Genomic DNA, 19,792 nt, shown 5'->3' with positions numbered 1-19,792 from the left:
AATATGGTAGACTTTTATCCAATACTATTTGATCTTCTCTGTAATAGATTTATCTATCAAATATAAGTATATTTGACGACTAAAAAATCAATATTATCGTCAAATCCAACTCAGTTAGGGCTTTCAAACAGTTCTAAAATTTCTAACTCTATGTAAATCTTTATCCTATACTACATATTAATATTGAAAATTCAAATTAATCTAAATCAATCCTACTTAACAGTCCTTAAAGTTATTAAATGTTCAATATACAAAACACTCTAATCAATTAATGCTTTTATCTATAGAAAGCAGTGTACCTCTCATAAATAAATCACTTTTCAAATTTATAATTATTATATAGAGGAAGGAAAGATCAAAAGAAAAGAAAAAGAAAAAGGAAGGGTACGGAAGGAAAGGAATGTTCTTGGTTTCAAGAAGTCTGTAGAGAAAGGTCCATAGGATTAATGCCAAAGGAAAGTCAAAACAAAATTGAAGTTGGTGTTTTTTGCCTTATTATGTCTCTTTCTGGACGCACCGGAAGATGGGGGTGTAAGAAAGTGCTGACTAATTGCTGTCAGCAATCTGTCTTGACCCAGCTTCCTTTAGTCTCTTTCTGTCTTCTTCTTCTGTCTTCTTCTTTCCTTCTGCCAACGATTGTGGGTCTACTGTCTTACTCTTCTTCGCTTATAACCTCCACCTCAAATCCATCGCATTTGCAATCTGTCTTATAAGCAGTATTAAGTTGAAATAGTAGAGAGTAGACTTCACGCAGAATTCAAGGCGTCGCTTGTCGCTTTCACAACCAGGCTTCTTCTTCCTCTGCAGCTGAATTTCTCCCCTGGTCTTCTCAGATCTCACTCCGAAAAAGCAATTGACTCAGAGGGTCCCATCCACCGATCTCTTCGATTCCCCACAATCTTCTTCTCTCCCCCAACTTCTTCCCGTCACTATAGCCGGTACTTTCACTTTAAGGATCGAGCTTTCCATCCACACTTATCTCCCTTTCACTTTCCAAAGTGCTTTTCTAGCCGCTTTTCCCCGACTTTTGACAGCTATTACTCACATAAAGGAGGGGGGGTCTAGCGCCAATCTCAGTCTCTGCTTTTATAGTCCTTCTGCGTCTCTTTCTGCCCCGATCTTGCAGACTGTCAGTTTTCACTTATTCAGAACGGTGGCAGACCGGACTTTGGAGCCACCATATGCTGGGGGCTGGCTCACTCGCGTTGGGCTCAGAGGCTCTTCCTTCATTGCCAGGGGGTTGCCTACCCCCACACTGCAACCTGGGGTCCTCTACTCCGACACGAATCTCTACGGGTTTCGTGTATCCATCAAGGATTGCTCCAAACGCGCGAAAAAGGTGCTCAAAGACCACAGCTGGGCTTCTCCACCTCTGGACGTCCCTGTCCTGCCACCGGAAGTCCCAAAAAGAAGGAATTTAAACTGCTATGAAAAACCCTTTATTATTCTGAAAATGAGCACATACTTTGCCAAAAGGATACACAAAAATGTGCATGATATTTGTGTTTCCAAGGGAGCAGTTGCACTATTCTTTCACAGAGTTTTATTTCTGTGCTCACTTTGATCATGCTATTATCCCACTGGCCAATTCAACATCACTTCTTTGCCCTAATAAAAAAAGATAAACCAAAACAAAAGGTAGTTTATTATTTCATGCCTTTAATGCTTAAATAATAAAAAAGGTACACAAAACTAGATTTTGTTACAATGAAGTTTTAAAATGTTAATAAAAAATTATTACATAATACTTGTATTCCCATAACTTCTTCTAGTTCTATTATCTGTTTTTCTGTTAAATTTTTAGTCATTAATTTTGTTTTCTTCCTATTAATTTTAAGTCCTGCTACTGCTCCAAATTGTTCTAATTCATTCATCAATTTTTGTCCTCTTTCTATTGGTTCCTCAATGAAAAAAATCATATCATCCGCAAACGCTTGCAACTTATATTCTTCTTCCTCTGGAGGGCTCCTCTTCGCTGCAGGGGGGTTGCCTTCCCCACACTGCAACCCAAGTCTCTCCCATGCCAGCACGAATCTCTCCGGGACTCGTGCACCGTCGAAGGATCGTGCCAACTGCAAAAAGAGATTAACTGAAACCACAGACGGGCTTCTGCACCTCTGTTCGTCCTTGCCTTGCCACCGGAAGTGATAAAGAAAGTTAAATACTTAGGAATATGGTTGACAGCACATTGTAAGACACTTAAGGAAAATAATTATGATAAATTGGTGCAACAGGTAAAGAAGGATTTAGAAACATGGGATAAGCTGCAACTTTCATTATTAGGCAGGATTGCTGCTATTAAAATGAATATTCTTCCAAAATTCCTATATATATTTCAGACGATCCCAATCAAAGTACACAATTTTTTTTTGAAGAACTTAATAAAATAACTGTAAAATTTATCTGGCAAGGGAAAAAGCCTAGAATAAATTTAAAGGCAATGTAGGATATGAAGAACAGGGGAGGGCTGGCACTTCCAAATTGGGAGTTGTATTATAGTACAGCCTTTTTAGTGTGGTTGAAGGAATGGGTGAATTTAACCAATAAGAGAATATTATTCTTAGAAGGCCATGACTTGCAGAGCGGGTGGCATGCTTTTTATGGGATGTAGGGAAAACTAGCCAGAAATATTTCCACAGACACCTAATCAGAGACTCATTATTAACTAATTGGAAGAAAATACGGAAAAAACACTATTTAAAAATACCAATTTGGATCTCAACAATGGAGGCGATGATTCACCCAAATAATCTGGATATTACTAAAATGATTAAATATAAGGACCTATTGGATACGCCAGGAAATTTGAAATCGTGGCAAGAACTTCAAGAGCGGGGACTAAAAATTGATCAATGGGCATATCTTCAAATTCAAAGTAGATATAAATAGGACAAGAAAGAATTCAGAATTAACGATAAACTCCAGCAATTAGATAAAATTTTATTAGGATCAGGCAAAAAAAAAATTTTTTTATAATTATTTATTAGAAGTAGAATTAGAAGAAGAAATTGTAAAAGGGAACATGGTAGCCTGGAGTAGGAATATAGGATGTAGCATCACCATAACATAATGGGAAAAGGTCTGGGGTAGAAATAATAAAATTACAAAATCAGTGGCATACAAAGAAAATGCCTATAAAATCTTTTATAGGTGGCACCTTCCTCCTTCGAGATTAGCAAAGATGCACCCCAATATGAGTCCAAATTGCTGGAAATGCAAAAAAAAGAGGGAACTTTTTTCCATATGTGGTGGTCCTGTACAGAAGCTCAAAAATATTGGCAGAAAATTAGAAATTGGCTGGAAGAAATGACAAGAGAACAGATCAAATTCAAACCAGAGTCCTTTCTGTTAGGGATCTTTGATAAACAGATATCAAAAAAGTGAAATATATAATAATACACATTTTGACAGCGGCTAGATTGGCTTTTGCATAATGTTGGAAGCAGCCTCATGTTCCATCAGAGGAGATGATCATTCAAAAAATTTCAAGTTGTGCAGAAATGGACAAATTAACTTTGGCATTAAAAAATAAAGACACTTCAATATACTACAACAGCTGGAACTGCTGGTACAAATGGATAGACCAAAGATAGACTTTACACTAAAAGGCAAAAGAGGATAGGATAAATCCATAGTAGTGATACACAGATATATGTAAGGATTAGGTGTGTGTATATGGCATAAAATAAGGATTAAAAAGAGGTCTTACAAACTGTTGAAGATGAGAATGTTTTTAATTGTTTTCTATTTTTTTCTTTCTATTTTCTTCTCCCTTTCTTCTTTTTCTCTGTTTCATTTATGTATGTGTTGTTGGTTTGTTTTAATTGTAAAATCAATAACATTTATTTTTAAAAAAATAATTACATAATACTTGAGAAAAAAATAATAAAACTGTTATTTAAAGTACTGCCAAATTGCTTTATTATTGGCGTCCTCACATTTTTCTTTAGTTTTACACGAGCATCATTGGCTATGTGATGTGCTCTCAACCATGTTTGTACTATAGGAACACAGTCTCATTTTTGCAAAGGTAGACCAATTAGATTAATAATATGTAGGTTAGTTATATTGGAAACAGGCAACTTCTGCTTTCTGAACATATGATGTTCATTTGTGAAAAACCCTTTTCCACTTCTGCTGAATTTATAGCAATTGTCCTGATGATATCTTTAGCTTTTTTAATACTGTCAGGAATTGCATATTTCTCAGAATCTTTTAAAAAAAATTCTATAAAATATTCATAATCATTAATATTAATTTCATAGCTAAAATTTTCACCAAATGCAACGAGTTGTTCTTCAGCTGTTTTCCATGGAACCACCACTTCTTCAATATTCCAGTAATCTGGCTCCAAAAAATTGAGAAATTTTAATTTATTCATGTCTTAAAATTGGCTACCTGTTTTTAAACATTCATAATCCATTAGTCTTTTCTTCAAATTAGTTACGATGCTTTCTAAAAGTCTTTCCCGAGGAAGTCCAAAAAATCAATGATTTTGTACAAAATTTATATTTTTGAAGTAATTAATCCATCAACTTTTTTTCGTATGCACCCTTTTCCTTTCCAACCATTTCAAATGATTTAATTGATCTTATTACAAGCTTTTCAGCCTTTATGATGTCTACATTTCTTGTTTGCAGTGCTTCATTGGAAATAAGAGAAATTGTGTTTAGAATATCAATCATTAATGCCAAATCGGTCATAAAATACACATTTTCAACACGAGCAGCCATACCTAAGTACTTTTCATTTGAATGAAAATAGTGATTAGCACTGGATAAGCACACCACACAGACCTTAAATTATAGGCAGTCCATCTTGGTCCCAATTTTCTACCAATCTTTATAATTTCAATTCCAAGTTGTTTAGATATTTTGGTAAATTCAATCTGGTTCATATTGGATTGATGAAAAATAGCATATATCTTATCAATAAATATTTTTAAATGATTTACTTGCTTTATTTTTTTTTATCAAATCATCTAAAATAATTGGAGGCAATAGTTTAAGCAGTACCATATTATTATGTTTGGAAACACTTTTGCTATTCTAGTGCTCACTCCAGATTTTCTCCCAAGCATAACGCTGGCACTGTTGGAGAAAAATCCTACTAAAAAATTTTCTAGGTAGTTCTTAGTAAACCCAATAACATTAAAAATATTGAACGTGGTGGTTTTCTTTGACATACATTTCAGTCAAAATATTTTACATTAGAAAATGTGTGTAAAGTTGTAGCAACGTTTCGGCAGAATCTCATCTGCCATCATCAGGCTTCTGTATTGTGTTCATCTGTGAGTCAGACTTTTACAGTGGTTTCAGATTTAAATTTGGGGCAGCCTATTGCTGTGCCAGAATGGTTTTTTCTTCATCCTGATTGGTTGGGAGTCTTGGTCTGTGTTTATTGGTCTTGGAGTTTGCTGTGTTCTGCTTGATTGGTGTTTCTAATATCTTCTGTCTGTTTTGTGGCTCTTTTTGTATTGGCTGGCAACATTGTGTTCCTTTATTGGAGGCCTTTAGTGCAGCTTGGCTCCGGGTAAATGGACAGCTATCATTTGTTAGGAAGCTAGGTTTCATCTGGGTGCCTGGTTGGGGTGTGTTTGAGCTGGAGGTATCAGGGGGGGGTCTGTTTGTGCCCAGGTGCTTGCCTAGCTAGTGGTGTGGAGATTTTTTTGTTTGTGAGTGCAGGCTTCCAAATGATTGACAGTATGATGGAATCATCTCTTCTATTCATGCTTTCTGGTCTTTTTTCAATCTCTATGGCTTCTCTGATGATTCTGTGGCTGGGGTTTTCTATAGTGGCTAGGGTTTTGGTGCCATTGAAGTTGATGCTATGACCTGTGGCTTCCATGTGTTGGACTAGTGAGGAAGTGTGTTCCAGCTTTTTGACTGCATTTTTGTGTTCATCCAGGTGAGTACTTATTCTTCTATTGGTCTGTCCAATGTATGTGGCCGGGCATGATGCACAGGGGACTTCATATATGCCTTGGTTTTCCAGGTCAATTTTATCTTTGGGGTTTCTAAGGATGGCTGCTATTTTTCTGTCTGTTTTGAAGGCAGTCTTGATGTGATGTCTTTGTTGCAATCTTCTTGTTCTGCAGGCATTTCTTGTTGTTTCTCATAATTCCAAATCTCCATTTCTAAAAACTGAAATACAAAGCCAAAAGAACCTCTCCCTTCTTGTGCATCTTCTTTGTACTTTTTAAGTTCCATTTTCAGTTCTTCTAAAAGTGGAGCCATTTTAAACAGTTTTAAACAACCACCCGATTGATTTTTAGTCATTCAAAACAATAACCAAGAATCCAGGAATCATCAAGTAATCCAGATAGTCCCGAGTTATATCTTCTTATTTCTTTTTCGACTTTCTCTTCCTGGGGTTTTTGTTGCGATATTTCAGTTAGAATGTATATTTTGGAAGTCTTGTTGAGATTTTGCTGTAAGTTCTTTTTTAATTCCAGGCAGTCTCCTCCCTTCCAGATCCTGCCCTTTTATTCTTTTCTCTCCTTTCCTGTTTTCAAAAGCTTTTAATTATCCAGAAATCTTTATTATCCCTTTGACTTTTTATTTTCAGCATTAAATGCCTATTGATGTCAAAGTGGATTTTTTTCCAATTTCTTGCTTAAGTCTCTTAGCTGTCAGTATAGGAAAAGGAGAAAAAAAACCCAAATCTTTTCCCTTTTCTCTCTCCTTCGCAGCTTAAAAATCTTCTTGGGGAAGAATGTTATTGTTTTTAATGGTTTCAATTCCAGCGTACCTTATTTGTTACTTTTGCTGTTTGACCCAGTCAACCAAAACTTTCTCTTCTTATCTTCCTCCTGCACATTCTTTTCTGGTCGAGTTCTTCTTTGTGGTGGCCATTTCTGACCACCGCTGTAACCGCCTTCGGGAAAGGGAGTAATAGCCAGCTGAGGAGGAAAGATGCGGGTCTCCTCAACCCTGCAGGCAGTTTCCCCCCTCTTCATCATCTCTACAGGGTGGCTTAGCCCCGAAACCAGCCGGCTCGGGGCGCTCCAGTGGCGAGCACAGATCGAAGCCTCGCAGAGACGAGGTTTCAGTCTGTCGCTGAAGAGGCTCAAACCGGAAGTCCCCAGACTTTCTACTATTGACCTCACCCCTTTCCTAAGAGGTCTGTAGGGGGCATGCATAAGCGCACCAATGTGCCTACCGTCCCTGTCCTATTGTTTCTTTTATGTATCTATATATTCATAACTATGTTTTTACTTATACCTATTATCTTGTAAGCAATTGACACACCAAATAAAATAAATAAATAAAATTCTGCCTTAAAAAAACAAGTCTATATTATAAACAGTCTGCAGCATCTGGTTTCGCTCCTCCCTCTCAGCAAAACCCCAGCAGGAAAGATGAGCACAGCGGCTGTATAATCACAGCCGCATCACCGCCACTGTTCATGACAGCTTCAAGGAGGAACAGAGCTATCAGGGAAGGACAGGAGCCACCAGGGAAGTGCAGAACTTCAGCCAGGGAGACACAGGCAGGATGTCAGTACGAAGGCGACGCAATGTGGCAGCCCAGTATTCAGCTGCAAAGCCACCTCCACTCGACACAGCAGGACGACAGAGCACCACACCTCAAGATGTTGCCGGGACTGGAGTCCGACAGCAGTTTTCTTTCAACTTAACATAAAACATCATTTTTACCACTTGTCTTCAATTTTACATGTTGTTTAAATTGTATTTTTATGATTTCGTGTTTTAAGATAAATTTTCTTTCAAACTAAGCTCAACTGGTGATTTCATAAAGACATCCTTACAGTAAAAAAAAATGTCAAGGAAGAAGGAAATGATAAACCATTTCCACTGCAAAGAAATGATTTGTCTTGTCCTAAGGCACTTTTAATACTAACCTGGTTGGGTTTTCTTCATTTATAAGCCAGATTCTGTTGCCCACACATCTACAATTAGAAAATTAGTCAAGTTGTGTTTGAGGTTTGATAAATATGCTGAGCAAAGAACCAAGCTTGGCCATGGCATTTTATTATATTCATACCCTGAGCAATGGGGGCAGGGGTGAGTGGGTTTAAATCTGCTGAAAGGTCCAAATGCAACCATTTCTTTTTTATTATTAACTGGCTAGTTTAGAACATTGTTAACTGGCTAGTTTAAAACAATGTATTATTTTATATAATATAGAAGAAGTCATTTTGATAATGAAAAAGAATCCAAAATCCATGTGGAGAGGTTACTGATGGCATACAAAGGATATACAAGCTTTTGTGTTTCTAAAAATATTTCATCAGCAAGATGCTTAAATATCAAAGGAAAAGAAAACAGGAAAATAAGCCTGGTGTTTAAGCCAACTCTTAAAGCCAATTCTGTACCAGAATAGAAATGAGAATCTATAAGGATGTACACTCGGTCTATCAGGTGTGAAATGGTGTGAAATAATTGTAATTTTTCATTTTAAAAAATATAAACTTCAACTGTTAAAATCAAAATATGTCTCAACCTATGTGGAATACAGTCAATTCTTGAGATCATTGGGATAAACATTTCATAAAAACTAGAAATAATTAAGTCTTCACCTTCCCATTTCCAAGTAAAATTTATTTTTGTTTGGATATTGCTCATTTCTCTTCTGGGATTAAATCAAAGTTAAGGTTATATTCTGATGACCCTTTCAAGTACTCTAAATTAAACCAATTTAAACAATCTCTCTGGCATACACTTTCACTATAGGAGAAGGATATAGAAATAATATAGAGTTAAGTAAAGAAGAAAGGTCATTTTCAGTTGCAATAGCAGCAACAAATGTTTGTAAGCAGAAACTCTAATGCTAAATTAACTTTTGACAAATGTTAGAAGATTCTTCAAACATATATTTCACATGCTATTTGTCAGATTCAAGTAGAAAACCATCCAATTATTGAATCTGGGTTTTTTAAATCACGTGTTTCTTGACATTATAAATTTGAGTCTATAAATAGATTCAGATAGAGTATTAACCAGCTCTCATTTTATTTGAAGCAAATAGCTTGATCCAGTTTTATAATTTCCAATATATGTGTGACAATTTCTTTTTAAAATATCATTCTGATAGATAAGAATCCTTTCTGCTGCTGTGAAGTTTTTGAGCATATTTCCTGATAATTTATTATATTGTCCTCTAGGCAGGTCAAATAAGTAAATGATATACTGTTGGAATTCACAGTAAAAAATGAATACAATAAAAACAGTGATACAGTTTAAATGAAAGAGAATACAAAAAAAGCAGTAACGCCAGAGACAATAACAAAATACAGTCCTATTTCCAATTCATACATAATTTAAGCACTAGTGGGTTCAGTGAACTTGGAACTATTATTGATCACTAACCTCTCCTATAAGGTTGCTCCTCCAAAATCTCCAGTAGAGCCAGTGATAGGATTCAGTCGATTCTAGCTGGTTTGGGCAAACCTGTGGTAAAAATTCTGACTGGCTTCACCCGCTCTGCCTCCCCCGCCCAGCCCAGTCATCCCTCATCTCGTCCGCTCACCCGGCATAGCTGCTGCTGCTCTCCATCTGGTTCCCTCGCTTGCCTTGGCCACACAGTCTCTGAGGGCCAGCCAGCTGCCTTCAGCTGCATCCTACGCAATGCTCAATGCATGGCTTAGATGAGCTGCCCTAATCTGCCTGGAAGCCTGGATGAGACTGCAAGCAGCAAGGCCTGAATCCTGCCCAGCTGCCTCCCATGTGGCCCAGCCAGTTTGCCTGCCTTCTACGCAACTGAATCCCACTCTACGAATCCCTCTCTACGAAGCCCAGCTAAGCTGTCCTGATCTGCTTAGGTGAGTGACTGCTAGCAGAAAAGCCCAAATCCCAGCCTAGCTTCCTCCTACATCGCTCCTGGTCCCCAAGGCCCAGCACACTTGCCTGCCTTCCCATCTGCCTTTCCTGCAGTCCCCAAGGCCCAGCCAGCTTCCCTAGCTTCCCCATGGCCTTCCCAGTGGTCTCTTTGGACCAGGGTGCTTGCCTGCCTTCCCTACTCCCTTCCATGCAGCACGTGGCCCCGCCATGCTTGCCTGCCTTCTTTGCAGGGAAGGGAAGCAGCTGGGTTGCCACTGCCTTTCATTGGGGCATGTGGAGCAAGATGGAGCTCCTCCAGCTATCTTTTCTCTTCCCCTTCTCTTCTTCTCTTTTTGAGCAAAAAAGTTTTCCCTACCCACCACCACACAGATGCCCTCACTTTCCCCAAATTCCCCAAGCATTTCTTTGGCTACCTGATGTCCAGCTCCATCACGTTTCTCATTGTCATGTGCAGGGAAAAGAAAGTTTGTGTGGGGCTAAAAAAAAGTTCAATCAGTCAGTTCCATCTTATTGTGAAAGAAAAAGATCTTGCGAAATTGGAATTGATTGACTGAAATGTGTTTTAGCCACACAAATTTTTGTTTCTCTGCACACCATGGCGAGCAATGCGACAGAGCTGGACATCAGGTAGGCAAAGAAATGCTTGGGTGAACGAGGGCATCTGGGCAGTGGTGGGTGGGGAAAGCTCAGTGGCATGGCCCAGGGCATTGCAGGCTAAGGGGGCAACGAGTGTCCGGCTCAAGGTAAGGAGGAACAAAACAACTCCATTGCGCCATGCCCCTCCTGCCGCCAAGTGCGGCGAGCCATGCATGGGCTTTCCTTCACCCACACCTTTTCCTGCCATTCTTGTGCTGTCCAGGAGGCAGGCCACTCGTCTGCGCCACTTCCCACATTTACCAGAGCTTTCTGCTTGCCTCTGAGCCCTGAATGCTCTCTGTCTTGCCAATGGCTTCCTGGCACTTCTTCTCCTTGTAGCACTGAGCTGCTTGGCTTCTGAAATCCAGCACTGCTTCTCCAGCTGCAGAGCTGGAGCACTCTTGAAATCCAAGAGCTCTAGATTTCAAAAGCCAAGGGGCTAAGTGCTACAAGGAGAAGAAGCACCAGGAAGCCATTGGCAAGTATCACAGGGCATTGCTGAAGCTGAAGGGGCTGGCCTTCCCCTCTGCCATCAGCCACAGGAGGAAGGTAAGGGCAAGGTAAAGCCAAACCACTGCCCAGGCAAGAGCTGCCAACAGGGGTGAGCGAGGCTGCAGGGTGAAAGTTCCCATCCCTTTGTTTGTAAATCTCCCCAAAAGAGGGAGGGAAGATGTTTCACCGCTATCCCACCAGCATTTCCGGGCAACATGGGGCCAGGCGTGATCATCCCTTCACACACTGTCCCCGGGAGACAATATCCCAGGAATGCCTGGCGGGCTCAGACTTGACTGTCTCGCAAGGCAGCGGTGGCCATCGATGGTAGGATCACCACTCAGGGTATGCAGCCAGGCTCCAAAATTAAATGCTTTCTTTTCTTGCCAAGTGCATGCAAGCATCATTAAAGGGAGAAATGGTGAGTTCTGTAACCAGAAAAACTAAGAATGAAAACAATGTATTCCAGTTAAATTAGAAGTAGTTCTCTGTGAAGGATCTGTGAAAATTTTGGAATATTGCAATAAGGCCAAAGAAAAAAAGATTTAATTAAAGGAGAAGAGAAAGAATGGTAAGACATCCACTAACTGACAGCTTTGAAAATGCCTTTCAAATGTGTTTTCAATTGTAGGATTGGAAATATTTGCTTGACTGTATGCTTTAATGTTTAAAAAGAGTAATCTTTATTAGTATAAGCAGAGATGTATTTTTCAAGCTTTAATGCATTTTACAAAAATCATTGTAGTAAACTGAATATCACCGCAGAACACCATTTCTTACCGAAAATGCAATTTAATGGAGATTAAAGTAAGATTTTACATAGGCAAGAAAAAATGTATAGAATAGGTAGTGCCTGGCTCAACTGGAAGTAGCTGTGAGACGGATCTGTGAGATGGAAATTTATCAAACAGATCCAACCTAAAAATAAGGAAAAAAATTCCTGACAGTGAAAACAATTAATCAGAGAAATGGGATGCCTTCAGAAATTGTGGGCATACCATCACTGGAGGTTTTTAAGAAATTTGTTCACAATACTATAGGGCCATAGGTGGCATGCAGAGCCATTTGTGCCGGCACACAAGTTGCAGGCAAACTTATCTCACTGCACATGTGCGCATTTCACAGCTGATTTTCGGCCTGTTTGAGGCCTTTTTCAGCCTCCCAAAGGCTTGAGGAAGGCTTCTCAGGCTTCTACAAGCTTTGTAGGCCAAAATCTAGCCCCGTTTCATCACTTCCGGTATTTTCGGAAAAACAGGAAGTGATGAAACAGGGCTAGATTTTGGCCTACAAAGCTTGTAGAATCCTAAAGAAGCCTTCCTCAAGCCTTTGGGAGGCCGAAAAAGGCCTCAAACCAGCTGAAAATTAGCTGTGAGGCACAGTGCAGGTAAGGGGGCAGTGGGATCAGGATCCATCTGGTCATCCGCGGGGATAGTACCTGTGGGATTTGCTTGTCTCCTGCTAAAAGGCCTAAAAGTGGCTTGTGATCTGTTATAAGTTCAAAGTAATGACCATAAAGGAATTCGTGAAATATTTTGATAGCAGCAACTGCAGCCAAAGCTTCTTTATCAATTTGACTGTAGTTTCTTTCTGCTGCAGAGAAGGTTCTTGAGAAGAAGGCAATTGGAGCCTCAGAGCCATTTGGCAGCCTATGGCTGAGCACTGCCCCTACGCCAAAGGGGGAAGCGTCTGCAGCCAGAACCAGGGGGAGCTGCTGGTTAAACTGAATTAGCACTGCATTTGAAGTCAGCAGGGACTTGACTGCCTGGAAGGCATGAGCTTCTCTTTGTCCCCAGTGCCAGGTAGCTTGCTTATCTAAAAGTCTATGTAAAGGTTCTGCTATGGAAGCCTTGTGTGGGAGGAAAGCTGCGTAGAAATTTAGAAGCCCTAAGAAAGCTTGAAGTTCCGTCTTGTTGGAGGGTGTGGGTGCCTCATGGATGTCCCTGACCTTTGATTCTATAGGATGTATTTCAGAGGCGTCAATTCGATAACCTAGGAAGTCCACTTGCTTAGTGGCAATGGTGCACTTGTCTTTCTTGAGTTTTAACCCATGCTGCCTGAAGCGGTCAAGAACTGACCTGACCCTAAGTAATAATTGTGTTTTGTTGGTGGCAGAGACCAAAATATCGTCAAAATATGGGACTACGCCTGGGAGTCCTTGGAGAATCCTCTCCATAAGAGACTGAAAAATCCCAGGGGCCACACTAACTCCAAATTGTAAACGCTTACACCTTAAAAGCGCCCCTGTGGGTAACTATTGTCTGCAAATCAGCAGTATGTTTGTCTACAGGAAACTGCTGATATGCTTGTGACATATCTAGCTTTGCAAAAATTGTACCTGGCTCAAAGGAGTGCAACAGATGTTGGATGACGGGGACCAGGTATGCACTAATTTGGAGGAAACGGTTGAGGGACGTTTTATAGTCTGCGCAGATTCGCACGCTGCCATCCTTTTTAAGTGGGGTGACTATGGGGGTCTCCCATTTTGTGAAATCTACTTGTTCTAGTACCCCTTGCTTAATTAGCTTGTCTAGTTCCAAATCCAATTTTGGGCGAATGGCAAAGGGGACTCTGCGAGGTTTTAAACGAATGGGGGTAGCTTGTGGGCCTACATCAAATGAAATAGGGGTACCCAAGTAACACCCTAGCTCATCACTAAAAACATCAGCATAGTCCCTGAATAGGGTATCTACTTCAGTAGTTACAACAGAGTGAATCCCAGTTATGCTAAGACCAAGAGCAGGGAACCAATCTAACCCAAGTAAGCTAGGAAGGGCACCATCTACCACCACCAGAGGCAAGTGGCCTCTAAAGTTCTGGAATTGAATTAAGAACTTGCCTTTCCCAAGGACTGGAATGGTCCTCCCCTGATAGTCTCGAAGAGTCAGGTAGCAGTTGAGCAGCTTCTTCTTGGATAGTTTTGGGAGCAGCTTCTTTAGGGTGGCCCATGAGATGATAGAGAGGGCAGACCCGGTATCCACCTCCATCCAGCAGGGCTTACCTTCTAAAAAGACAAAAATACTTATTTTGTTAGAGCCTGGGGTGGTATTGTCTGAGTGGTAACAGGTGTAGCAATCTTCAACTTGCCTTTGGAAGGAGGAAGTGGCTTGAGGTCTTTGTGGAAAGGTTTTTTCAGCTTGGCAGACCCTAGCTATGTGGCCTTTTTTCTGGCAATTCAGGCAGATGGCATTTCTGAACCTGCATGCTGATCTCAATGTGCCCCCCCACAGCTCAGATAATTGGGTTGCTGTCTGGCTGCTAGGTTGGTGTTTTTCTTTGGCATCTCTGGAGGGGGTCTTGGTTGTCTGAGACGGTTTACATCAAGCAGTTCCTCATCTAGGGAAACCTCATCAAAATGAATGGTAGAGCTCCCTTGTCTCATGGGGTTCCCTTGAATCTCGGCTGCTGACAGCTCAGACAGCTCAGCAGCCTGAGCTTCTTCTATGGCTAAGGCTAGAGTTAAGTCCTTTTTTGCTAGCAATCACCTCTGGAGCTTCAGGTCTCTAACCCCTCCTACAATTTGATCAAGAAGCATATCTTCCAGGTAATCTCTGAACCCGCAGTGTATGGCAGCTGATCTTAAGGCTGCCATATACTGACTAATGGTCTCCCCCTCAGCCTGAACTCTCCTTCTGAAAGCCAGCCTCCTAGCAATTTGGGAGGGCTTGGGGGAGTAGTGGCTAGACAGGATCCCCTGCAACTCTTCCCAGGGAATAGCCTTCACAGAGCGCGGGGATACTAGTGCGGAGGCTGTGTCAAAAACAGCAGCTCCACAGAAGCTCAGGAAATAGGATCTTTTCCTGAGATCGGTGGCTTCTGTCAGGTCAATCGCGTTCAGGAAACACTCGAACCGGTTCATGTATGACTCCCACGTCTCGGCCGTTGGCTGGAAGGGAGGAAATGTCGGGTTCGAAGCCATCATGTAGTGGCAGCGTCAGTCTCCTCAGCTGAGGGAGCTTTAAACTTCGCGCTTTTAGAAAAGCGCCTGCGGCTGCGCCTGTCAGGCGACGTCTGACTCCTCAGCTGGGGGAGTTTTGAACTTCATGCTTGTGGAGAGCGTCAGTGGCGGTGACGTTATTCAGCTCGAAATGGCTTCAGTTCTTTTTGACAGTGACTGTGCTCAGCTGTCCTCGCCTGGTTGCCTCCTATTTGTATCCCGCCCTCGTCGCCAGTGTTGTGGAGCAGCGGCAGATACGAGGCGGACGCAGGCTTGGTTTTAAAAGGCTTTATTCACACGAATAAAGGGTTGCCGCGGCTGCCGGGGCTAACGCAGTCAGCTGGCGGCAACAGCTGATGCCGTTTGACAGCTCCTTTTATGGCCGGCTGTCAAATGGCATCAGCCAATGGGAGAGGTCAGCGCTCCCACCCAGATGGCGGACCGGAGTGAGGACTGCAGTCTGTCTGTGAACACAACAAGCGCGCATGTGTAGGGGGCGTGGGTGTAGGGCAGTAGGGGTGTAGAGTGTAGGGCACATTGTCTTCTAGGTGCTGGCACGCGAGCACGAGCATGCAAGCATGTGCACAATTTTTGGCACAGGAGCCCAAAAAGGTTAGCCACCACTGCTATAGGGTCTCATGCTTCATCAGAGGTTGGACTAAAAAAACATCCAAGGTCCCTTCCAACTATGTTACTCTTTATAAATCTCTCCACTCAGTCTTACCAAGAGAATGGTGATAAACAATATTTGGAAATGTATATCAGGTCTTCTGATAGCAAAATCTCATCTTATTGGCTAGTATCAAGGAGAAGGTGATTTTGAAAAAACTTCCTCTCTCCTGAGAGAGACCCAGAAGGCAAAAAAAAAAAAACCAACAACAATGGAGTGGGGAAATGCTGCACAAAAGAAGAAGAAGCCACACTCACCCAGTCACATGGCCACTCCCACCTAGCCATACTCACATAATCGGTAGTAAAAATATTTGCATCCCACCCCGGGGTGATATGTATGCTGTTTAGATTTGCCATAACTTTTCTCCCTAGGAGCAAGCGTCTTTTAATTTCTTGGCTGTAATCCCCATCTGCAGTGATTTGGAGCTCAGGAAAATAAAATCTGTCACTACCTCCATTTCTTCCCCATCTATTTGCCAGAACTGCAAGCTAATGAGACTTTTTTGCCACTATTAACTATCAGAGTTTATAGTCAATAACAATACAGTTATTGTTTCAAACAAAAAAATTACAGCTGCATTTTAAAATAGTTACACAATTATTGTATGTTTAACAGGCTAACAGGCTAAAATTAATTTAATTCAATTTAAACTAGTTTAAAATATTTTAAATAACTAGAATGCAATCCAAACAAAATCTATCTTCAGCAGAACAATCAGCATTTTCCCATAGGCATCTGTGGAAATCTAGCCCCCTTCAGTTGTGAATTACATGATGAGGACTATAAATGATCAGGAGTGGAGCTACCAACAGATCTTCAAAATCCCAAATGTCTAGCATTGGCTTAGACTGTCCCATGAGGAAACTTAACTAGGAAATTACATTCACATATAACCTTTCATATAATTGGATTCCTGTTGACCAGAGATTCCAAGTGCATTGAAACCTACCTATAAGCAGGTAATCCATGAACCACCTTTCCATTGCAATTTGTCTAAGCATCAAAAAAGGATAGAAATATAAAATAACAATGTATCATTTACTGGATCTGTATCAGGCAGTTGTCAGGTGTCAAAATTATGGAAAGTTTTCATAGATTTTTGCCTGGTTTTATATTATACGTCACACTGTACATTTCTTATTCTGATATTTCTATAAGTATGGATAACTTTCATCCTGTATTTGACAGACTGATAACAACAGAAATGGAAGGGAAGGGAATATATGATCATCAAGAACTTGGAGGTTATGCATGAGGGATTGGACTAAGTAGAGAAAAAGGAGTCATTTCTTGGGAAGAGAACACAGGGTTTTATGTCTAATTAGGATATATTATATAGAGACTTTAATAACTTTCGGACATGCTCTATTGAGGTTGGGTATAGATTTTTAATAAAATAATAAAGCAAAAATATTGGATTGATTATATGCTGAATAAATGATTCCCATTGAAATAAATGTTGGTTTAGTAATAAAAAAGGAACTCTAAAAGGAAATTACATTTGTTAAGGACATGTATATGAATATCTATTAGTTTAGATAAAAAATAGATCTTCTAGAGATTTATGCATTATTATTTTATAATTAAGGTATAATTTTTATTGATAATCAGTTGTGATTAAACTTGTAAGATTTGGATATAGTATTGACTTTGATTTTTGATCAGCATGTGGGTTTAAAAAGTGAAAATATAATTAAGTGTACCTTCTATGAGATTTTTATAAGAAGGTAAAGATGGATGTGTAATTGAGATTAGGAACTTTTTCCCATGGTGGCTAAATAGAATGAAGGAAATACAGGACTTTGTTTTTTTCTTAAGGCTATATCAGTGAAGCACCATAGTGTAAAGAGATGAAAGAAATGTAAAAATTAGTAAAAACACTGGATTTGAAAAAGAAGATTGATGCAGATGTTGAAATTGACCATTTTGGTTATTTTAATATTTTAATATTTATTTTTAAAACTAGAGATTATTTTATAATTTTGTTTGATAATTATGAGTATTTTTGAATTAATGACTGGAAAATAGATTTATTTAATATTACAAAAATGAATATGTTGTTAAACTTAGATAATTTGTTATGTTTAAGGGATTACCTGATTATATATTTATATCTGTACTAAGTAAAGTTGGAATTCTTTTTATTTTCTTTTTTTATTTTCCCATCCTTTTCATCTCTCTACATTTTGATTCTTTTTCTCCAATCTTTATTTTGTATATTATTCTTTTAAAAAAAATAAAGTATTTTTGGAGAGACTTCCGGTTTGGCTTTCTTCAAAGACAGACCGAAATCCGCGATCATGTGCGGTTTCGGTTCATGCTCTTTCATCGGAGGGTCCCGATCGCTTCAATTTGGGGCCAGAGCTGCCTTGTAGGGGTGGTGAAGAAGGGGGAGACAGCTAGCTGAGTCGAGCATCTCTCCTCCTTGGCTTGGCAACCACTCCTCTCTGAAGACGATTGCAGCGGTGGCCAGTAAAATGGCCACCTCAAAGTGGTAAGCCAAACGGACAAGATAGTGCAGGAGTGGTGAAGAAGAGGACAGCATAGAAACCAGGAGAATTATGGCCTAACATACCCCAGATTTAAATCTTTTAAAATTGTTAAGAAAGTGGATTTAAGCAGCCAAAAAAGAAATTAAGAAAGAAAATATGTGACAACTGAAGTGGCTTTGTACCTTAAAGGAAGAAGCCAGAAGAAGAAGCTTGTGCTTGAAATAATTAAATATATAACCCTGACACTAAACAGATTTATTAATAATTAATAATTATTAAATTATTAAACTAGGCTGTGTCAAGGTGGAAAATAAAATTTGAAAACTGACGCTTGGATTCATTGATATTCGAACTTTAAAATTTGAATGAGTGAGAAAAAGCCTGGAAAAAGAAAAAGAATTGACTTTGAGTACAGCGAAGAGTGCCATCTAGTGGAAAAGGGAATTGTTTATATATCCCTTTCTATTTTAAAACTTGGATCCATCAAAGACCTACTTGATACAAAATAACCAGAATTAGGATATTACAAAATAGGGACTCTGGAAAGTGGAAGTGAAATTTGAAAACAAAGGGAAATTGTGGAATTATTTGGTGTTTTTGAAACATAACTTTAATCTATGGATATTGAAAAGTGGAACTAATCTGGAAATCTTTAGAAGAGGAGTTAATAAGAGTTAAACATTGGGAAAGTTTCATAAACACTGTTTAAAGATGGCAGAAATGCTACTGGAACTTAAATTGGAACTTAGAAATATGAAAGACATGCTACAAAAAGAAGGCTAATCATTTGGTTTTGCATTGCAATTCTTGGAAATGGAGGTTTCAAAATACCAAGAACAACAACAAGAAGAGAAATCAGGCAAAATTATAAATATAATAATTAGAAAAACATTGACACTTAGAAAAAGATATATAATTGAATTTAGATATGAGATAATTAAAAATAAAGTTGAGAAAACCAAGGGAGGGGAAAATTAGGGAGAAAATGTTAAAATAGTGATAAGATATGGTATAGAACACAAAGATGAATATGAAATTGAGTCTGTGTCTGTATGAAGAAGTGATTAACCCGGGATCATGCTATTCTCAAAAAAGATGTTTTATTTGTATTATGTTTTTGTGAAAACCCAAATAAAATTTATATTTAAAAAAAAGAAGTGGACGTCTTAAATGAACACTTGAAATAATGGAAACTTAAGCAAAGGGGGAAAAGAAAGAGAATTAATAATAGGAGGCTTAACATTGTAACTAAAAGGGGGTTTATTTTAAAAACCAAACAAAAGGAGAGAAAACAGCAGGAAAGGAAATTTCAGAAGGGAGTAATGAAAAAGGAGGGGGATAGAAATTGGAGTGATAAAAAGAGGGTAAGAACGAAACAGGATCAGGAAAGAAAAAAATATGGCAAGCTCACAAAAATGAAAGGGAATTGCTTAATTAAAAGGCACAGAGATAGTGGTTGATTGAGATTTAAAAGAAGGGGATTCTGCAAGTGTATAAGGACTAGCTTAAATAAATAAGAAATAATAAGTTGTTTAGAAAATAGTGGAATATAGATTATTAAGATGGGAGATAGGGACTGATATTGTTCTATTATTATAGTGATTGTTTTTTCCTTTATTGTATGAAATTAAGAGAGGTAACTAGAATAAAGATATTAATAATATTAAATGAATTAATAAGCTGTTGCAAACAGAGTAGGAGTAATGTTAAAGGAAAAATATTAGTTCTTATGAAATGATTGGATTAATTATGTTGTTTTGTTT

This window comes from Notechis scutatus, chromosome Z (assembly GCF_049901735.1).
Source record: "Notechis scutatus isolate UNSWTSFEM ecotype Mainland chromosome Z, rNotScu1.2, whole genome shotgun sequence".
NCBI classification, from domain to species: domain Eukaryota; kingdom Metazoa; phylum Chordata; class Lepidosauria; order Squamata; family Elapidae; genus Notechis; species Notechis scutatus.
Note: the sequence above shows the minus strand (reverse complement) of the source record.